General features: G+C 43.3%; 1 long non-coding RNA gene across 2 annotated transcripts in view; it reads left to right on the top strand.

The window, feature by feature from the left end:
- Nucleotides 1-4,603: 4,603 nt before the first annotated feature.
- Nucleotides 4,604-22,570, top strand: part of LOC138521785 (uncharacterized) — a 187,752-nt gene continuing 169,785 nt past the window's right edge. For both annotated transcript variants that reach the window (XR_011283118.1, XR_011283117.1), the window contains exon 1: nucleotides 4,604-4,785. This is a non-coding gene — a long non-coding RNA (uncharacterized lncRNA). The remainder of the gene's footprint in view (nucleotides 4,786-22,570) is intronic.

The following is a 22,570-nucleotide window of genomic DNA, read 5'->3' as shown; positions in this document are numbered from 1 at the left end:
TTATACATGGCTCTTTACTTGAAAAACAAAATGAAATATCAGGCCGTTTTTGTTTCAGTGTTTAAAATCTTGCTATATATGTGTAAGTGACTTCTGTTTGGGGCCTTCAAATGCACCCCACACTTCATATCCTTCTTGCATAGTGGGTAGTGGGCAAGGGTGCGAGAGGCAACTGTGTAGAGACTGGCCATATTTGACTAAAATGGTTACTCAATTAATTCCTCATAGAAAAAAAGCCTATACATTTAAATTGGATTGTGTTGGGACCTACCTGCCTTAATCCTGTCCATTTAAATATGGTTAAGGGGGGCAAAACTATGTAGCCCCTTAGCACATTTAATTAAAGTTAATTCAATTAATTTCCATGTAGAAAAGGTCACGGGATGAGTTTTGTTACAATTCGAAACTAACACATGTCATGCCCAGTGTGTTACAGCCATTATAGTCAATAAAGTGATTGGGTGACCCTATTTTCCTGTAACCACTGACTTCATTACAGAAGAGGGGTGTCCTTAATCCCAAAATAAGAATCCCTAAAAAATATGCCTTTAAAGTAAATGTAGTGTGTGCAAAACTAATTACCCAATTTATTCCCATGTATTCCCAAATCAGAAGCCCAAAGCCATGCATTTCATCTGAATGAGTGTTGAAATACGATTTTCCCATTGGGTTTATTTCCCAAAACAGTGCCTTTCAAATGAAAAGCCAAAACGATGTTGCCATTGAGCTCATTTCCAAACCCTGCCTTTCTAATAAAAAGCCAAAACGATTTCCCCCACTTTATTCCCACTCCCTGTACTTTGCCTTCAAACCAAAGGGAGCATATCTAATTGATACTTGGAGGGTAGGCATTGCTGGGAGAAAAGAGCATTGGGATAAACTAAGCAATCACTGTGTGTTTTCAAATTCTTCTATGGTTTAATTTGCAAAGAAATCTGATATAAGTTGTGACTGCAAATCTTTAAATTCTGTAGTAACTGAAAGTCTATTAGAAATACATGCCCATCAATTATTGGAAGTTCTGATATTATATTGTGCCACGGAGTTGGTGGCTGCTGTCCTTGCGATTGATTTAATATTCATTGTAGTAAAATTTAAATAAATATATATAATTACTAATCACCGGCCTGGTTCCTAACTTATTGGTTGTACAGAGGGTATCTGCTGAATGGTATCATATAGGTTGGAGGCCTCACTAAAGTTGAATCTGCTAAGGGCTTTGTTGTGCGCCACCTTGCTTGAAGGTAAAGAAACTCCCAGGGTTAAGAGTGACCGTCCAATAAACTGCGACGAGACACCATACAAAGAGATCACCCTGGCCTAGAAATTAGGGATGGTACCTTCTTTAATTGAAAGGAAAACAGTCCGTTGAACTCTCTCCCCCTACTCCTGTCTGGCTCATGTCTAAATTACCTGTCAGTTGTCCAAGGTTGGGTAGTAAGATGCCGACCAATCGAAACTCCTAATGTTAGGCCACCCATTACTTATTATGTCAACCAAAAGTTAATTTCAGAGATGTTGCATTTTTACTGTTATCAATTAAGAGCTGGTCTCAGGCGGAACTATCATATTAAATAACCCCTATAGAATGTATATGTAGTCACCACTATTAACCAGTCCCCGTACCACATAGGTTTTGATAACTAAGATTACAGTCTCATTTCAGTTATGACGAAAATTGAGTATATAAACTGTTGTTTTTGATAAGCATGTCGAGGGTGTCAAGGATTTTATACTTGTATGCTGCCCCCGCTTTATTTGTCTATTTCCGTTATTAAGTCAGTTTTGATCTGGCTCCATATCCTCTGTGTAATAGGGGACTTAACAGGCCGTGTTAACATAACATAAACATGCATTGAGTGTTAGAGTAGTAAGAACAATTACAATACATGCAGAAATCTTGCGAATTAAACCTACAAATTATTTAGCTAGAAACAATATCGAAATAGGATTTGAAAAATGGCAAGAATGCCAACATTGTATGTTTCGACCATTAGGTGTGATTAAATGCTTCTCACACGTGCTCTTCTTCAGGGACAACATTCATATGTGGTTTGCGGGTACATATCTTAAATAAAAACAAAAAGGTGATATTTTAGGTAGAGAAGGCAACATATTTAATAGAAATCTCCTAAGGCAGACTAATATCAATATGTAAATCTATTGCCCTACACTCAAGATTACAATGATTTCCTGAACATGCTTGTAAAATATTATTTAATACATTTCTGAACTTAAAAGTGACCAAACCTAAAGAAAGTGGCAACAATACTTTCTTTTGAGGATGTCTTAAAAGTTGTAGGAACGAATAGGGAAATAAATCCAAGAAGTAGCAATTAAACCACAAATGAGGCGGTCCGAGTATATATTCTCCTCTGTATGAAAAATGAGAGAAGACAACAATTTTTGTATTACTCTAAATATACACATTTTGATGAGAGGTAGGTATAAATAATGTACCTGCTTAATAAAGAAGCTTCTTTCTGGGTATGGTTGGTTGAAATACCCACCAGGTTATGATAGGTTTGCATACATGTGGGGAATGGCGTGTAACATCCAACCATGGAATTATAACATATTGATAACTAATTGAAGAATTCCCTGAATCAGACCTAGTTAAGAAGGGCCTATCAATGTCCCAAATATTGTTGCTGTCAAAAAGAAGGTCACTTACCTGAGGAAAGACAGTGTACCTGTAGTGTTGGCGTCCACGTACATTTGCGTTGTAAACATTACTGAATACATTTATTATTCACACAGTATTACTTTTTTTCTTTATTTGTATATGTAAAATTGGCATATAACAAATTTAATATAAGTTTTATTATTCCAAAATGTAGGAACCCCATTCTGAACTGAATAAGTATCGTCCGATGGTTCCTAATAATGGGCCCCCTGGTGTTCAACAGAAACTATGGAGTTAGGCCTCCAAAAAAGAGAAAGCTTTTAATGCATAATTACCTAGGGGCGTTAACACAAGTTGCCTCCCTAGAATGGTGCGTTTTTAAATCTAAATATTTGGATTGAAATTGAGAACCTAAGAGTATAACTAGTTCAGACATTTTCAATGTTTCCTAGATTCCCATTGAAGAATGTGTTTGGCAATGGAAAACTGAAATATCAAGGGTTGGTAATTATAAGCACCCAGGTGGTGACATATAGGAGGCGCCCAGCCAACCTGGGAACTCGGAATACAAGCCTCACCCCAGGGAATAGGCCCCCTTCTGAGCCTCCGGAGCAGCGGAAAACGACCATCTTCTTTCCCCTCCCCTCCTCACCTCCATGCTCTGCTTGTACCTCTCCAGGCTGCTCCGCTATGCCGGCCCTTCTGGCCCTCCTCCTCCATCCTTAAACAATGCCGGCCATTGAAAAGGGGAAGGGACTAGGAGTAATTCCTTTCTCTCGCTTCCATGGTGGATACTTTTTGTAGTTTTGTAGTTTGTAGGACAGCAGCTATGCCATTTCATAACTTTAGAGAATGCTGTTGTCACTCTAGCAGCATGCCAGGGTTCTAATAGCGCAACCAACCTTGGTGGGGTGCATTAGTGCCTTGTAATGGCAGAGGGCTCGTGCTGGGTAACTTGGGCTGCAGGTCATTATCAGCCAGTAGTGTCCACCATCTTGAGGAGTATTGCTTAAATAAATTCATAGTGTTATCTAAAGAGAAATCCCATCTATGGCAGAGACTACATAGGTCCAAAAACGCTCTTTGTATCCGTAGCTGTCGGTTTCAACAGGCTAGGACAGGCGCATAGTTGCCAACATGACCCATTCCAATCTGTAAGTCCTTGTCCAGTTCTGTTTTTTTATTTGCATTCTGGGACCTGAAGTCTGAGTTTTATAATGGAAAATGCAGAACTACTAATCCCAGAAAGCAAAGAAAAAACACAGGACTGGATAAGCCCTTACAGATTGGAATGGGTCATGTTGGCAACTATGACAGAGGATGCAAGAAAGAGCATAGCATAGATGGTGAATGCAGTTCAGAGATGGAAGACCACTCAGTTATATTTTTCTATAAACGTAACGAGGATTCTGTGCACCATTCCCCTTCATTATTGGGTTGAAATGAGCTTCTTTCAATTTGGCTGCTCATGTCTCCCAGCCGTGGTACATTTTCGGCTTGTTTGATGTCCGTGTTTTACACCCATGATGTGTGTTTCTTCATGCTCGCAGATCTTCATTACGTGTTCCAGATTTAAATATATGAATCAGCTGACTGCAGTTTCGAACCCAAAGAGCCTTGAATAAAATGCTGATTGCTGAAGCCAATGCGTTCAGTTTGGTGAGCGCTACTCCTTGCAAGGACTTCCAAGCTTTATCACAGGGACGAGTTTATTTATTGAGACACCTTACTCTTCAGTGATGTGTGGATGCTATATGAGCTTGCACCCCGGATTCCATTTTGAACCCAGCCTCATTTAGGAAGAGTGGTTGCAGACGTTGAAGGTATTACGGCTTCATGATATTAGGAATCGTACTAAAACTCCGACTCTAAAATGCTGACTGCGCTTCTACTGCACTGTCGGCATTTTTGAGTATGTCGACTCCCATTACAGCGCCCAAGTGGAGCGGGGGTCGCAGGGGTGTCACCGCGTCTCTCCTTGGTCGCAGTAATGGGAGTCGGTTGTTGCAGGGGTGTCCCCGCTTACAGTTACGGTGAGAAGGGACAAGAAAAAGAAAACAAGCCTGCATCCTCATCACCGCCCCACGTAACTGGGAGTAACTGATGTTGCAGGGATACAAGGGAGTCGGCTGCACACATAGAAGTGCGCCACGGTAAAGGTAAGTGGGGTGTGGGGGTGGGGGAGTGGGGATTGGAGTATTGCGAGGGGGAAAAGTGATCTATCTGATCATTGCGTTGTGCCATAATTGGCATAGACATTTTCGTCGATGCAGTTACGGTTGGCGCAGTAATGGCATAGATTCTAATATTAGACTCACAGGACACCATGCTTTGAAATCTCAGCCCACTTCATGTCTTTTGCTACTTACAACTATCATGAAAAGCTTCTGACATCAGGAGATTCCTGCACTAGGATTGGGGTTTTTATTGTACTGGAGTACAGGACTCTCTCCACGGTCACATGCACCTGGAGTGGAGCCTTTGTTAAATCTTACTCGAAATTGTGAGAACAGCTTCGAGGCACCAGAGCAGCCAATGTTTTGGATTTGGGTTGGAAGACCGTAGCAGAACTGTTCGAGGGAGAAAAGAATGAAAGTTATCACTTCACATACGTGCTTGGGAATCGGCGCCGCTGGGTCCTTCCTTTTTTTTTCTTTCTTTTTAAATTTTTTTTTTTTTACATAAGGGGTAAAAAATGCTGAACATGGGGAGCGGCGGACACCCCCCACAACCCCCGCTCCTCATGTTCGGTGTTTTCCCATTAGTACGAATGGTACAGGCCTTTTCCGGTCTTTTGTACCTTCCTGCGAATGGATACAGTCTTTTTGGACGTTTCCAATGTTTCCACCATCTGTACCCGATTTCCCATCAACGCTCTATTTGTTTTGCTTTATTTTTAATCCATAGTCAAACTTTCAAACAGTGAAATAAAAACCATGTGATGAGTAGAGATCCTTATTATTAAAAAAGGTGACAGCAAGCAGAAACTTCCGAAACTGTGTTAAATGCACACCCTAAGACTTAGTAGATAGCGCATTTATCTTTTTAAGTTTCCTTAGCTACTTACAATTCCTGAACCAGACACTTCTTAGACCCTACACCCAAGTACTGTTTCGGGACTGGTTAAGCGCCCCCCCCCCCCCACACTAATTAGCTTGTTTCACTTAATGCACTGAGTGCACAGATTACCAGGGCCCGGGGTCAAGTCTTCATAGGCATATGTTGCTGCAGAGCCACTGGTTCATTATTGCTAGTCAAAGATAAAACGTGGCCCGTCTATGCCCGAAGGAAGCAGGGAGGGGCGTGCCTGCTGTAAAAGAGGGAGGGGCCTAGCCCGACTCCAGCTCTTGAGGCAGAAGAGGAGGCGAGAGAATGAACGCGGAGGGAGGGAGTCTGGCCAGAGTAACTTGCAGAGGAACTTGGCAAGCGTGTTCTGTGGCCATAAAAAAAAAGTTTAGAAACACATCATGAATCTTACCAAGAGACCTTCAGCCTCCCATGCGCTGCGTTAAGAAGAAATCCTAAGTTAATGAAACACGCCAATGGGGCAGGAGCTTTTAGAAGTCCAATGGGAGGGGAAAATGTGTGTGTGTGGGGGGGGGGGGCAGAAAGGGGAATGAGGATTATAAATAGAGATGCTCTATGGACTCCATCACCCTTTGCTGAATGAGCAGTCTCAAAACAGAGCCCACCATAGCCACAGATTACAAAGTGTGGGCCGGAGCATCAGAAATAAGGCCACCGAGAAAAGCACAGAGGATGCACTTTTCTGTCTTGCGGGATTCTGAGAAATGCACACGTGGCCGTATTCTTGAAGGTGACCGGCATTGTTCTGAGCGGCCGCAGTGGATGCTGGGTGTCCATTTCAATATCGCAGATCCTTAAAAGACCTGTCATAGGAACTGTTAAAAAATATATATATAACCTCTATGGCTCTTGCATGGATAGAAATTCAAGCAGGACAGTGGCAGTTCACCCTGTTATGTTATGTTATGTTACTTTGCATTTATATAGCGCCTTCTGTACCATTGGTATAGTCTCAAGGCGCTGGTAGGTTGAACGCCCTCGGGAACGGAAGTTCAAGTCAGTAGAGAGTGTAGGGAGAGTCAAAGGTGCGTGTGAGCACCGTATATGTGTGCAGCTGGTGCAGCATTCGTGTAATAGCTGCTTCATAGCGGTAGGTGTGGTGGTTGAGAGATCAAGAGTATGTGTTCGTTCTGGCAGGTTTTATCCAGACCAATTCTGGCTGCGTTAGGCCTGAGGAGAACACCTGGCTGGAGGGTGTGTAACCAGCAGTGTTTAGTTAGAGTGATGGGAAGTAAGAGGCAGATGTGGGTATGAGAACAGTTATACCGTATGGTGTCATAATATCTCTGTGTTCTAGTGAATGGTGGTGTAAAGAAGAGAGTAAGCGTAGTGATGTGATATGATGGTTTACATGCTCTTTCAAACGTTCCATGCATTCCAAACCATTCCATGTATGTCGCGTGATTCTATGCGCTCCAATCTGTTCCACGTGCTCCAGTCTGTTCCACACACTCCAGTCTGTTCCACGCACTCCAGTCCGTTCCACGCACACCAACTCGTTCCATGCTCTCAAATTCGTTTCATGCACTCTAATTTGTTCCATGTACTCCGATCCGTTCCGTGTATTCTATGTTGATTTATGCACTCCATCCACATAATTCACCCGTACCTTCCACATATTTCACCCGTACCCATCACATACTACACCCATTCCATCTAAATACGTCACCCCTTCAATCCACATACGTCACCCGTTCCATCCACATAAGTCAACCATTCCATCCACATACGTCACCCATTCCATCCGCATAATAATATTATTATTATTTATTATTATACTTGCCCCGTCCCATCGTTCACGCATTCATCTGATCTACGCACTCGTCCGCTCTATGCACTCGTCCGCTCTAAGCACCCTGCTCTGGTTTACAAGAAAAGAAGCGGACGCAAGGGGTTGATTTGTTTTCAGGCACATTTCGAAGTGCACCCTTTTTGTGAATATGTGCATGAAATGCATCCTGCTGTCTCCTGGTTTGCGCAATACCACATAAGTTCCAATAAAATGGCATCAGAATGTGTGCATGTATGATGTGCTTTGCTGACCTTTAGTTAAAAGGGTGCACATTGTTTGCACGCACATCCGGTTTTGCTATACATGCCAAGACAGGTAGCTAATAATGCTATGTTATGTTATGTTGTGTTATGTTATGTTAAAGGTACTTATATAGCGCACCGTCACCAATGGAATTGGTCCCCAGGTGCGCTGGCGGATCTGGAAACAGGAAGGACAGGTATGGTTAGTCTGGAGGAGGAGAGCAGGAGAATGGCAGAAGTGGTGTGCTGTTGGCAGCTTCAGCTTGATATACACCGAGTGCTGGGCTTTGGTGCTAGTATCGGACTGTGTGAGACCTCGAGTGCTGTAGGTGATGTTTATGTGGTGTTCATGCGGTATGGTAAAGTGCATGCGGATTTCTGGGTGAGAGATGGTTGTGTGGTTTTGTGCGGTCTAAGTATGCAGAATATTGAGGGTTGGGTTAGTAGGGTCTGTGTCCTGATTCAGGTACTTTCTGATTCCGTTAGAGTTGTTTCCCTGTTGGTTTGGTTGATGCTGGTTCCTCATGGGCCGACTCGCTTTGTTGGTGCTGCGCTGACCCTGCTGTATCATAGTGAGTATTGTTTGGATTGATAGGTGCATCTGAACCTTTCTTCGGGTGTGGGACTGGGTTGGTAATATCTCTATTGTCTTGTTATCTGGTGTGACACTGGTCAGTTGAGGTTTTGAATGGTTCAGGGTCGGAGTGGTGTTGATGTGACGTTCTAGTGCTTCCGTCTTGGTGAGCCTGTGTATTCAGTTGTTCGTTTCCTCCTGTCATTAATGTCTTTCCTTTGGTTCATTGGTTTCTGTGGGGTGGACATCCTTGGGATTTTGTTAGTTGTAGTTTTTGTGTGATCAGGCATTGTGCTTCCCGATGTGTGGTAGGCCGACAGTGTGTAATGATGAAACATTCTGTTTCTCACCCACTGGATTGGGGCTTGTGGTGTAGTCCTTCCTTTCCCTCTCTGTCTGTTGTCCATACGTCTGTTGGGAATGGCTATAGTTTAAGTTCGTGGTCCTCTTGATGATTCATCCTAGTGTTTCTATCTTTGTCTTGCTATGTATACGGTCTTTGGTTGTATTGCGGCTGTCTCCCAGTTAGTCGTTTAGTATGTTGTGGGATATTTTCCTGAGGGTTTTTCCCCCATTTATTGCTTGGTGTGGATCCGGGTCTCTCTCTACGTTCATAGATGTTTTGGTTATGTGCGTGCCCCTGTGGCTGGTCTTTCTAGTTACAACGTGAAGAGCCAGGTTTTGGGTGGTTTCCTGAATAGTAGGTGGTTTCTTGTGTTACGTATGTACTTTGGAAGGTTGTTCTAGGTTTTGGAGGCTTGGTGAGAGAAGGAGGATCCTCCAAGTTTTTTGTTGTAGGGTTTCAGTTCCAGGCGGATGTCAATGCTTGATCTGAGCGTTCTTGTTGATTGATGTAGACACAGTTTGTCTCTCAGGAACTCAGCGCCTTCGTTGTGTACCGCTCTGTGCGTACATTGTTTTGAATTTTATTCATCATTTTATTGGTAGCCAATGTAGTGTTTTCAGCGCTTGTGTGGTGTGTTCTTTTCGGGGTAGTTTCAGAAGGAGTCTGGCTGCCGCATTTTGAATGCATTGTAGTTTTTTTAATAGTCGTTCCGGCATGTAGATTTGAAGGCTTGTGGTACTTTCCCAGTCGCAATGGAAAGGTTGAGGATGTTCCTGTGATATTCCAAGGGTGTTCCTTGTTTAAGAATCGATTTGTATATTTCTGGTGGGCAGGGGTCTTCGGGAGATCCTGAGTTATTGCTTTTATTCACCAGTTTGAAAAATGTCTCCACTGATATTTCTGGAAAGCCTTGTCGTTTGTTTGGGTGTTCCTCCTGGGTGTAGGTGGGGATCGTGGTCAGATCAGGCAGTCTGCTTTGTATGGTTTGTTGGATGCTGATGATTACACAATGCTTTCACACTCAGGCATACACAACTCTGTGTGAATATTTCACGCAGCAAGTCCCATGACTCCATATGCATATTATCCACCTAGAACAGTCTAGGATCTATTTCTTGGAATCCCTGGACCTTCTGAGCCCCCGGGATTCGGGAATGATCTCTCATGTATGCTCAGGTGGAGAGGATCACGCATGTCCGCTGACCATGAAAAAGAGCCTTTTAGTTTTGCAATTTCACGGCCCTGCAGTCGCAGAGTTAAGGAAACCAGGAGTCCATCCAGCTTCACGTTGCTCTCAATCACAAAGTCTTGGCTGGCTCCCTGCCGAAGGCACAATAATAGCCTGTGTAACTGCATCCAGCCTTCGACAACAGCGAAAGGCATTCCTTTCTGACCTCAAAAATGAGGATTTCAGCACGCGGCTGGTTAGCATGTCCGCCGTGAGCTGCACAGGGCCGAACAGCTCTGACCTTTCAAAAGAAGTTGATTTTGGTTGCTTTGGGGCAGGTGTGTTGCTAGGTCTGAAGAATGTTCGGGTCTACGGTAATGTCGGGTGTGTCAGAACTTGGGGCTAGCTAGCCTTTTGGTTGTAGCCCCTGCGCTTCTATCTGCTTGGGGGGGGGGGCTGGCTCAGATCCAGATGCACTGGTCCCTTATGGAACCTACGGGCAGGCATTTTGTACTGGGTGTGTGCTGCACGAGACTGAAATAGAAATAACGGCCAATTCTAACGATTTTTCTTTGTGGGCCTACAGTGCATGCGCTGCATGGCTTGGGCTTGTATGTATTTCAGTGATGTTCTGTGTACCTTTGTGCTGTGATTGCCTGGGACCTTCGCATTTTACACTGTTTTGGTGAACTGAAAAAGTGATGCGCGCAGTACAACAGCACTACAACGGCCTTTATATCTGTACCACAACACATTTTGGAAATGAAATGCTGTAGCAACCATCGAAGGCCCAGGTTGACATCTAATGACAATCTAATGACAGTACGGATTCTGGGACCAACAATAAAACAATCACCCTCTCCAGCAAAACCACACATACCTCACATGAACTAACGGGCCAGTCTCATCTCAACAAAACACACAACCCACACATCTGCCATAAGAACCAACTGCTGCAAACAACCCAGTCACTGGATGTTGCCCTTCCGGACACAATAACCCAGTGAGCACATTCCAAATACACTTAGAAAGCCAGCTCGCACAGACACCAGTATCTCCTGGTTCTACAAGTGCCAACAGAAAAGCGCAGGCTCTATCCTATTCCCTCTCCCCTCCCTAACCTACACAACCCGCTTTCTTACAGTGACATGTGAGCGCCTGGACATCATGCAAATGGTAACAGTGCGCAGTATAACTCAACATAACATAACATAACATAACATAACATGTAATGCATGACATTGCCCCACAGTCATGAAGTTCTGCCTGACAAAAGGGTCATCTCTTTGTGTTCGACAAGTATATGTCCTCCATAGGTCTTGCACTGCTGTTTGTGGCACAAATACTGCTTTAATATTATTTATTTTATTTATTTATTGGATATTTGTAAGGCACCAATACAACAAATAGTGTTTCAAGGTGCCACAAGACAAAAAAGGGGTGGGGGCAAGGGAGAAAGATAATAATAATGGTCCTTCTAGGCCTTGTGACATTCGGATCGTGCAAGTGAAGTGTGAAGGAGAAAGGAGGGGTGAAGCGCTGGGCTGGGCAAAATGCAAAGGGCAAGGGAGGGAGGGAGGTGCATGGGAAAGAGGAGAGAGTGCAAGTGAAGGAGGGCGGAGGAGGGGGGAGGTTAACAGGGGCTAGGAAACGTTAAGGGGAGGACCGGAGGGCAAGTGCCAGGGATTGCAGGGATTTACATATATCACGTCAGATATATGTAAAATATAGGTGACGTATATGACATGTTTGTTATATGTAAAACTAGGACACATATCAGGAATGCCATATATTGTATAAAGATGATATATCTTATATTGGATATATAACACACATACGTCCCAGACAAATATATGTAACCCACCTTTTGGGAGTAACTAGAAGTGCATGTGTGATACATGTAGGTAACTTACTTTCAGACTGCTTACAGTGCCCTGGTCTCTGAACACAATGTCTGTGGTGAGTGAATGGTTAACTGTGTCCATAGGCTTCTGCTACAGACAGGGACATGATGTCATATCTCCAGCACCAGTGAAATCTACTCTCAAAGGAGGGAAAAGTTACAAGTGGTTGGCAGAGAAGATCAGATGAAAGTGAGAAAAGTTGGAAAAGTGAAGGTGACAAAATAAGGACTCAGGCACAGCCTGTTGCAGAAGGCCTCCTCATATGGAGCACCTACATTGAGATATAACAAAGGTTACTTGAACCTATAACAATTGCCATGTGGCAAGTCTTTTGTCTTGGAAGCAAGACTGCACAGAGCAACAAAGGTTTGAAATATGGTCCCGCACTTAGAGACTGGTCTCTGGCATTAAGTGTGTTATAGAAGATTAAATAATCAATTACAAGAGTAAGCATTTGTAAACTTGCACCAGCTAGAATATGAGCGCTACTTACCATAAGAAGTGACACAGGGAAGCCAAAGTGAGAAATGGCAAAGCTTTGATGTGATGAGGAACAGCCTGTAAGAGCCCAGAAGGAAGATTATTTACAAATATATATAAGACTTTACGAATCTAAGAGAGCTGGAAAGCAGTGATAGCTCACTAAAATGCAAATGCCAACAGGTAGAATTTTTAGTTTATAGTGGAAGCGGCTATGGGAGACTTTGTCAGGGATTTCTGCAAGGAGTTTGTTCAAATGTTTGGAGCCAAGCTCTGGAAAGTATTAACCATCGTCTCTGTTCCTGCTGAATTTGGCATGCACAGCAGGGTGTTCAGGGTTTTATGGAAGCTGATCTGAAGTTTCCAGGGAATATGTTTCTTGATGGAGTTAGTGAGTAATGTAGATAATGCCTACAGAGTTGTATGTTCAACCTGGAGCCGGTTCAAAGGAGGAGTTCAGGTTTAAGTGTGAAGATGAGTCAGGATACTTTATTCTGTAGGTGCTGCAATGGAAGATGGATTCCTTAGTCAGGCCCAGCCACACAGTAGAACAGGAGTCCAGTCAAGACAGTATGAGGGCTTGGGAAACAATCATTTTCTGAGGTGTCATGAGGTGGTGTTACATTTTCTTCATCATGTGAAGTTGAAAGTGAGTTTTTGTGAGAAATAAAGAGCCAAAGACATGTAGTTATTCAACAATATTCCAAAGTTTGTAGCAAAGAAAATAGAGAGGCGGTAAATCCAATCTACCATATCTTTTGAAAGGAATGGAGGAAGGTCTTGAGTGGATCAAAGCAGATTATTTGAGTTTTTTGGGGTTGAGGTTAACATCAATGGTCCAATCCTGGAAGATTTTCTATAGAAATGAAGGAATGAGATTGATAGCTTCTGAACAATTTTGAAGGCACATCTATTTTCTATTTCTATTTCTATTTGTTTATTGAGCACCAAAAGCCTGTAGGAATCAGTGCACTACACAAAACCAGTGAGAACAAAGACAGACCAACGAATACTCAAAAATGGGGTCAAAGACGCGGCCCCAACAGCAACCAACCTAGGCAAATAGTGAACTTTTCAGACCTTTCCTAAAACCAATGTGATTCCTTTTCGTTTGCATGTTTCTGGGAGCCCTCAAAACGGTGAAGGAGCGCCCAATCCCCCTGAATCTCTTGAACCGAGGGATACAGAGGTTTAGTGTATCGGAGGACTGTAAATTACGAGCCGGCTTGTACATTTCCAGTTTCTCTTTTAGGTAGGAGGGTGCATTTCCAAACAAACATTTATGTCCTAAGGTTGAGCTGAGCCCTCTCCACAACTGGGACCCAGTGAAGTTCTTTCCTGGCCCCAGACACCTGTTCTCGTCGAGCAATGTTGCTCACCACTCAAAAAGTGTTGTTCTGGATCCTATGTAACCTACCCATGCATTCCTTGCTTGCCCTTCCAAACAGGGAATTACAATTATCAAGCCTGGGTAGGACAATGGTTTGGATCAGATGTTCGCAGTTTATTTGGGTGACCAGGGGGCCGATCTGTCTCAAGACCTTTGGATAGTAGTTGGAACTGACCATGTAATTCACATGGGCATCAGCATTAAGCAATGCTTCCATGTGAATGCCAAGAGTTTTTACTTTGTCCACCATGGCGATATGGCCAGCGTCCACATCAAAGCTCTCATAGGCTGAACCCAGTAGTTCTGTAGCATGTTTTGACCCATAGCCCATCAATTCTGTTTTGGTGGCATTTAAGCAAAGCCAGTTGGTGTACATCCAGTCTTTGATGAATTAATAGATGTTTTTCAAATAGCTTGATCTATCTCGTACTTACTACTGAGCTCCATGGTTATCCGCATAATTTCAAAATTGTATCCCTCGGTTCACCAGTGCAACGCATAAAGGTTTAATAAAAATGTTTAAAAAATATGGAGATAAACATGCGCCTTGCGGTACCTCACAAGAAATCTGAGCAGGATCAGATGAGGCATCTCCCCAGCACACTCTCGAATTTCCACCAGAAAGGACCAAATCCACCCATTTGATGGCATTTTCTGAGCAACGCCCAGTGTCAAAGCGTTCAACAGCTGTTCATGATCAAGTAGGTCGAAAGCTGCCCATAAATCCAACAGAACCAAAAGCCCTGAGACACTTCTTTCGAAAGCCGCCAGCATGTGAGTACGCAAGTCCAAAAGGTCACTCTCTGTTGCATAGTTACTTCTGAAGCCAGACTGCTTCTTGTGGAGAAGACCCATATCCTCTATGAACTGTTTCAGTTGAAAAGTGGACGTTTTATCAATATGTTTCTTCAAATATAATACGGAGAAGATGTTGTATTGACCAGTCAAATGCTGAAGTAAATGTCTCAGAGGATGATAATTATGCAGTTATAATTGTCCAGAGCCTCCAGGATGTTTTCTCTCAAACAGAGGAGACTGTCTTTTGTGTTTCTAGAATTGTGAAAAGCTGATTGATTCTCATGAATAAGGTTTCTTCATTGGCAGTGCTCCATCAGCTCAGCAGAAGTGGTTTTCTCAAGGAATTTCCCAATGAAGGGAATGTTGGAGATGGGTCTGTAGTTATGTGGGTCTGCTGTGTCATTTTATGGTCTTTGGATTTATAGTGGTGTTAAGGATTTCACTCAGGCGACACACACACCTTAGTCTCGGCCCAGAATGCAGCATGCAATTGAAATGCTTATGGTATAGATTAGATTCAATATTGAGATGATATACCACTCAGATCACACACCCTTTTCAAATACCCCGGGTCACAATGGACCATGAACCAGGCTGGTTGATAAAATATAATATTTATTTGAAAATTAAAAGAAATCATACCATTTTTAATATGGGGCAGCAATCACCAATGGGGTGATAAGAACAACAGGAACGTAAGCAATGCACTTAGTTCAACCTTCTATTGACACTACTACAAAACACCAGGAAATAGGAGCACTTTTAGATTTTAGGTAAGATAGTACTCAAGTTAGGATTTCCCCCTTCTAAATTCCCTCAACCCACAAACAATAACTTCTGAATGGATATAAGGAAGCAGCAGGCAGTTAGGACTATGAATCTGGAAACGGAATTCAAATGAGAGTGAAAGACGGATTTGAAACCCTTGCAATGTTAAAATGAGACTCAGGAATGGCTGAATAAAACAATGAATGTGTATAAAAATCTTGAAACATAAACAATTCTTTACTGGAGCAACACCGGAAAGATACTAGCAATCACAAGCAATGGATTGAGCAAAAGCATACAATTCGAAATTACATGGAAGATTGAAAACAGTTTATAATCAAAATGACACGTTGTAAAATTAGCAAACTTTTGCCATTCCTGTCTAAATTTACCAAAACGGTTTTAAAAAAAATGAGTGAATTATCGTGATGCGGTCTTTGTGTTGGGGTGTAGCTAGGGATCCTAAGTACAATATGGAAGTTAAATGGGGTCTCTAGCTGGTAAATTGAATGAGTTATGCAAGATCCAGTGAGGTGCATTTTTGAGAAAATGAAGGCGCGAAAAGGGAAAAGAAATCTTTGACAAGATAGTTTTACTCTACATTAGGGCATTCAGGCTAGGCTACCAGATTGAGACACCATAAACTCCGGGGTTGACTCGCGAGTTCAACCGTAGAACCTCTGCACCCGCTCTGGCGGACCCAGTCCGATCACTCCAAACAGGATTAATATTTTAGGATTTTTCAAGACAAAACTATTAAAGATGTTGGCGCTAGCACAAGGAATCCAAGACAGGGTGGCAAGAATGATTTTGACAATATTACAAGTTATCAGGATAAGTATAGGATGAATTAGCGATGGAACAAAACAAGGCAAGGTATACTATGTTTTCTATGGTTCCTATTGATACTCACAGTCTACTTTTAGTTTTTGGATTTTAGACAGTCAGCGATTCTTGTCACCATGGATCTGGTCTAACAAAGGGCAGCCGGACAAAATCAGTGGGGCAGGATCAGCTGGGCATGGACTGGTTCCTGGATGGCACTGAACTGGCACTGGATACTACATATCAGCTGGATGGCAGGTTTGCAGCAGGCATGCATTTAGTGGGCAGCAAGCCAGGTTAATTCAGGATGCTTCCCAAAACACCACAGCGTTTCCCTTGGTTATTGGGATTATTTTAGAATTGAGGCCCAGCTGAGACAGGATCAGCAATGCTTGGACTTGTGGGTGGGATCTGGAGTTTAGATTGATAAATGCAAGATGAAGACAGGAACAAACAGGAACAGGACGCCGGCGTAGGAAATCAGAAATCATTGTGTCTTTTTGTGTGTTGTCAGGGTCTCTTATTTATAATGCCAGGTGACGTCATCACAGTATATGACAGGGGCAAGCTTTACTACACACCCCTCTAACAATAGAATTGGGCAAGGGTAGAAGTCTCCGCCTAGCTCTTCGCTGGTTGGATCTCAGAAAAATGATGTCATGTTTTTGGGGTGATATTTATTGTGTCCAGAAACCTCCCAGAGTTACTCAAACTAAAATCTAATTTTGCCACAAACACATATTTACAAAATTGCAACCTTTTAGTAAATCAGATACACAGGTTACATATTTTTTCCTCACATTTCAATCCAAACCCCCAGTCCGTGAGGCCTGGTTTTGCTCCTCTACCAGTGTTTCACACTTTTCACTGGGATTTACATTTCTCTAAATTCTACAACTTTACACATGAGTGGGGATTGTCCTAAGGAAGATATGTACAACATTTTACCTTTGCAACATGGATGCTTTTCTTGTAATTCCACATATATCACCATTTCTGTCCCCTTGGTGCCACTACATTCTACCAAGTTTTAAACTAAAGGCCACAAATTTACTTTTACACTGTGAGCATTCTACATTGTTACCAATTTAGGTTGCTGAGATAAACGTATTTAAGTTTCCTTATGGATTAGTCTTTAGAACAAATGGGAGTCACTGTCTGTCATTTTTTTTCTTTCCAGCTGACACCAACTGGCATTTCCTTTCAAGCAGGATGGGTGTTCCTTCAGCCTGATTGAAGTCTTAGAGTCTTTCACACCTCCGAGAACTGCATTGTCCTGGGTTCCAACAGAGACGAAAGTCTGTTATACCCAATAATTATCAGTGAGTTGGCAGGATCTGCTGGGAGAGATAGCCCTTTTGTCAGAAAACCTGTTTTTCAACTTTGTAACTCAAGCCACCCTGGGTTTAACATCTTTCACTTTTGAGCTTAAATCCAGAATTAAATAAGCCTGTTACCTCAAATAACACATGTGATATATTCTCCCCAGTAACAAACCCCTTTATATTTCTAAAGACAAGTAAAACTTGTATTTACCAGGGTGCTGTTTTAAAACACAGGCATTTGTTTTTCCTTATTTTGTAAGCAGCCGATTTTCACACGAGGTGCAAGCTGACATTTCTTTCTTTAATTCGGTTTTGGGCAGCTCACTCAGATTTCCACAATGTCCTTGCAGCTAAGGCCATTTTTCTTTGAATGCATGAGTTGTATCTGAACACTGGTATATGAAACTGACCAGGCTCAGATAGTGAAAGTTTTTTGGCTACATTGTAAAGAAAATGAACGCGCGTTGCCGTGTTAGTAAAAATAAACATCCTTGTTGATTTCTTTCCAAACTACTTTGACTGAGCCTTTCATTCAGGAATTATCCACGGTTTTACAGAGGCATAAGGACTTCTGCTGGGCATTGCAGGGCCTTTTCAATCATAGTAGTTTCATGAGCAATGGATGAATTTAGCGTCAAGCAGCATTTTTAAAGGTGAAAAAAAGGTTTCATTCTAAAGGGGAATTTTTGGCTTTTTCAGCAATGCAGTGCTGCCGGTTCACTTGATTCCAGATATATGTCTCGGAACACACTGGCATACTTTTTCAGTGTGTCCCCTTGTTCCATTTTGCCTGAAGTGTGTGAGGCAAGATGGTGCAGCCATTTTTCTGTTGCTGCCAAAACGCAGTTTTGAGGTCCTGGAGTGCACAGGAGCCAGCGCTGCCAGGTTGCTGTTTCTTGCACAAATGCAGCTATGTGATGTGGGGCAATGCGTTGAGTGGGTCAATATATCCCACAGTGGCTAATTTTAATGGAATTGGGCCTTATTGCATATCCTGGAAGCCTTCCACATGTCAGTGGCAGGATTGGCATGTAGGTGTGAATTCTTAGATAAAGGAAGCAGGGCAAGGATGCCATTGGCTGGCTGAGGATGTTAGATTATTGTGGACAGCAGGGATGTCTAAATTTGAAACAGGCTTTAAGTGCTGGAAAAAGGTATTGGTTGGAAGGTGAATGTTAGGAGGGTTGGTGGAATGTTGTAGTACATTGACCAACAGGTGGATATTACTAACCTTTGTTTAGGAGGCAAATGCAAGGTCAGATGTAAAATTAAGCAGAATATGGAGATATAGAGTCAGCATGATTTGGGTTTCAGTTCCCTGTAAATCTGAAGACCTCATATGCTTCATCATCAGCACTAGATGTATGAACCTGGTAATGGTATCTGCTTTTCAGTTCAGTGGTGTGATGGTAAGCACGGTTCAGGGGTTTGCAATGCCGCTTATCAGTTGGGGAGTGTGGTTTGAGTCAGTGGCATTTAGTATTCCTGGCTGCACTCTTCAACAGAGGTCTTTGTCAAACCATTTTTAGCTTGTTTGATTGGTGGTTTGGTGAAGTGAGATTTGGTAGGTATGAGGAGCCCAAAGTAAGTGTCATGAGCAGTGCCTATGATAGTTGAACAAAGTGTGTCGTTTTCAGAAAAGTCTAGACTTGGTCAGAAGCTTGCAAAGTAAAGATAGGAGTATATGTTTTGGTGGAAGTGCCATGTGGCAGACATTCAGCAAATGGTGCTGGTAAAACCAAGGGCGGGACACATGCTGAGACAGACCCAGTGGGAAATGAGGCGTGAACACCATGCAGAGCCAATGATTGTCCTAGTGAGTTGGCTTGGTGACAGCTTGAGCGAAACCTAAATTCAGCATAAGTGAGGAAGAGGGATTGGATTGACTGGTGTCTGGGTGACAAGCCATATGTTTAGGTTTCCCAGATTAAGTTTTCAGCTGGCCAGGTTTGTGATGGTTGAAAGAAGGTCTGACCATTCAGTGAGCGTGACAAGTTTCTTGCCAGGAGGCCTGTAGCCGGTAATAGTGATGCTGGAAGTTTTGACACGTAAGAAGAATTTACAGATGGACTTCTCAAAAGAGCAAGTAGAAGTGCTTTGGTTGCTAGATATCTTGATGTTTGAGAAGAAAGAAAGTACAACACCACCACAATGTTTGCCATGTGGTTATAAGGATTTTTAAGTACTGGGGAAGCGAGGTGAACCAGGTTTCCTACAAGTCGATGATGTTGATATAAAATGTACTGATGAACAGGGCAATGTTAGCTGGGTGCTTGATGGCAGGACGGCATTTAGTGACCCAAAATGGATGCCGCCACGGTCCTCAGGAGGAGGGCCTGAGTCCTAATGGGAGTATGTCAGCCTTTTAGAAGGATGGGGATTAAGAGAAGGAGGGCAATGAGAAAGATTGGAGGTGGCTACTTCAGGGATGGACAGAGTGGGGTTTGGAAATTAGGAGCTCTCCGGTAAGACAGGTGGTAAAAGTGACCACAATGGTGCCAAAGGACCTGAAGGGATGATGGGTGGACGTGATGTTATCATGTTGAGAATGCTGGGCATTATATAATCCAAATGTATGAAATCCATTAGTTGGCTTTCAACATGATGGTACCGTTGTCATAAATGTTTATGGTCAGCCTGCAGATGCTGAAGTGGGACATGAAGGGTGCATGGGCTGGGAGGTAGGTCTTCAGGAGACATATCCGGGTTTGTGTTCTGAAAGAGAAGATATGGATGTCAGTGCAGAGCTCATTGCCACTACCTTTTGTTGTTGAATAGGAGTTGCTGGGCTCACAACCAGCTTGATTGTACCTACTGATGTGAGGCCAGAAACCGTTGTTGTACAGGTGGTGTCTGCAGAGGCAAGGAGATGGGGAGATCAAGTAGGCATGGTGGTGCATGTACCATGGTTAGCCAGTGGATTAGGCACATCCCCCCGTCCCCTCCAGTTACGTCAGAATAGCTGCAGGTGCATACCGCTGTAGAATAGTGTGCATTGGAAGAGCAAGTGAAATATCTTCTTGTGCGCCGGGTTGTGGCTGCTCTCCAGAGTTCCCCAGCCACACGTTGTCTCTGTTGTAGTGATTTTCTGTATATGGCTCTGTGCACTTGGTCTAGTGGAACATTTGGCATTGGCAGGCCGCACTGTTCCAGTATGGGTACACGAGCATCTGTAGGCGTTTTGTGTGTAAAGGGGCTGACTTACAGTAAGTCTAGGGTCTTCAATGGATTGACTTGGTTTCAGCATATGCCTTGGTGCAGACACCTGAGGTATTGCTTTCGAATGCCAGTGGCTTTCTTGATGGTGCGTCAGGTGTGTGTGGGCTCTGCTGTAGTGCCTGGTTTCTCTTGTAGTGGCCCAGTGAACCATGTCTTTAGTCAGTATTCCCTGGCACCTGTGAGGAAGGTGAAGGAGAGCTGGGTGGTCTGCCTCAGAGACCACATCCATGGCCTAAGACGCAAGGGTTTCGTTAGAATTGGACCATAGCCTCACAATCTTCTTGAATAAACAGAAAGTAGTCATATGACTGTGTTTTGATTCATTCAGTATCTCCATTGATCCCTGCAGGATTTTTTTTGTACCATCCATACTTATAGCCAGATCAGACAGATGCCTTTTGCAATTCTGTGACAATTTACAATTTGATTCCATATGCATACACTTGCATAACTAGTCCAGAGAGTGTTTATGTGTTTAACAATACAAGAAATAGGGGCACACCCTTTATTTGTATTTTGCATGTATTCCATAGACATGCTGCTTAATCAGAAACATGTATGTAAGCAAACATTGGAGGGATTGGAGAAATGCTGCAAGTGGGTACTTTACAGTAGATAGTTAGCAATTAGAGCATGTAGCAGTTGAGGGTGAGGGTGGGGTGGAGCAGGAAATGGGCCTGTCAGCCATAGAACAGAGAGGAGCATGTGTAGGGCATATTCAATATATATGCACTGGGGAGAATATACAAAGGGGGATACTCAATGTACATATTTCATGGGTGGAGGCACTGAGGATACAGAGGAATAATGTGCTGGGATAGTGCATGAGCCCATTATAGGGAAACGGGGTGGAGCTTGAGTGTTGTCTTGAGCGGAAGGATGCTGGGGTGTTTTTGATTTCTGGGGGTAGATTGTTCCTGTGGCGAGGAGGCAAAGAGGATGACGAAGTTGAAGTGAGCACTTGCACAGAGTGGGTCACGAGGACACACCCGCAGGGGTGTTGCTAGGTCTGGAAAGGATCTGGGGCTATGCTAATGTCGGCACTGTCAGGACTCAGGGCTACCTAGCCTTTTGGTTGTAGCCCCTGGGCTTCTATCAGAGGCTACAACCAAATGGCCTGGGCATATAGCCCCCACAAGCCTCCCTAGCAACACCTCTGCACACTAATCTGCAATAATCATTTTTCGACCTCACAACACACATCACCACTGCCAGTAGTTTTGCAGCTGAGTCCCAGGAAAAATTCAACCCAGCTGAACACATAAACTGTCTCCTTCACTCCCCTACCCTCCTGACAGTCTATCACAGCACCCATCCACTATCCAGATATATTTGGGCAGCTTTCAGGGACATAGCCACCCCTACATAACTGTGCTGGCTAAAAATGCACACACATTCTAGAATCCTGCTTCGAATCTCACATCTTGGACCTCATCCTTCCAGGGAGTTCACCCACAGCGCTTTGAGGCTGTACCAATGGCAGAAGGTTGTTGGGTGTCCTGACCCACGTTTGAGCTATCATGCTGCAACATTTGGTGCTGTGGGCTTAGAAAATCCAAGATGGCCAAAAAGCCCACATGTGCGCCAGAATCCAGGAGAACCACGCAGTTTGTGCGCACACCAAAATGGTTACCTAACTTGCCACCCACCAGTGTAAAGAAAGATCTTTGTTAAAAAAAAATCCACTGTTACTGATGTCAAAAAGTTGCTGAAATTGTGGCTCATCGGACCACTTTAAAGATTCAACCCTTTTGTGGGGTTCCACATAACCATTTTACTGTAAGGAGCCCCATCAAAACAATGTTAAGCAAGGATTATTTACTACCATGTAAGAACCATTCCTGTTTGGAATGCATTAATCCAAGGAAGATCCCAAAAATGGATGCAGTACCAACAAAATCCCCAAGGCGGCGCTAGCGCTCTAAACTCTGACAGGAGAACTGAGTGCAGTTGCTGACAAAGGAATTTGACTCAGTTGACTTCAAAGGCTGCATTTTAATAAAAAATTAGCCACCTGCTGTTCCCA

This window comes from Ambystoma mexicanum, chromosome 1q (assembly GCF_040938575.1).
Source record: "Ambystoma mexicanum isolate Mex_15411 chromosome 1q, UKY_AmexF1_1, whole genome shotgun sequence".
In the NCBI taxonomy this organism is placed as follows: domain Eukaryota; kingdom Metazoa; phylum Chordata; class Amphibia; order Caudata; family Ambystomatidae; genus Ambystoma; species Ambystoma mexicanum.
The sequence above is the reverse complement of the archived record's forward strand: the minus strand, read 5'-3'. Positions and strand labels throughout refer to the sequence as shown.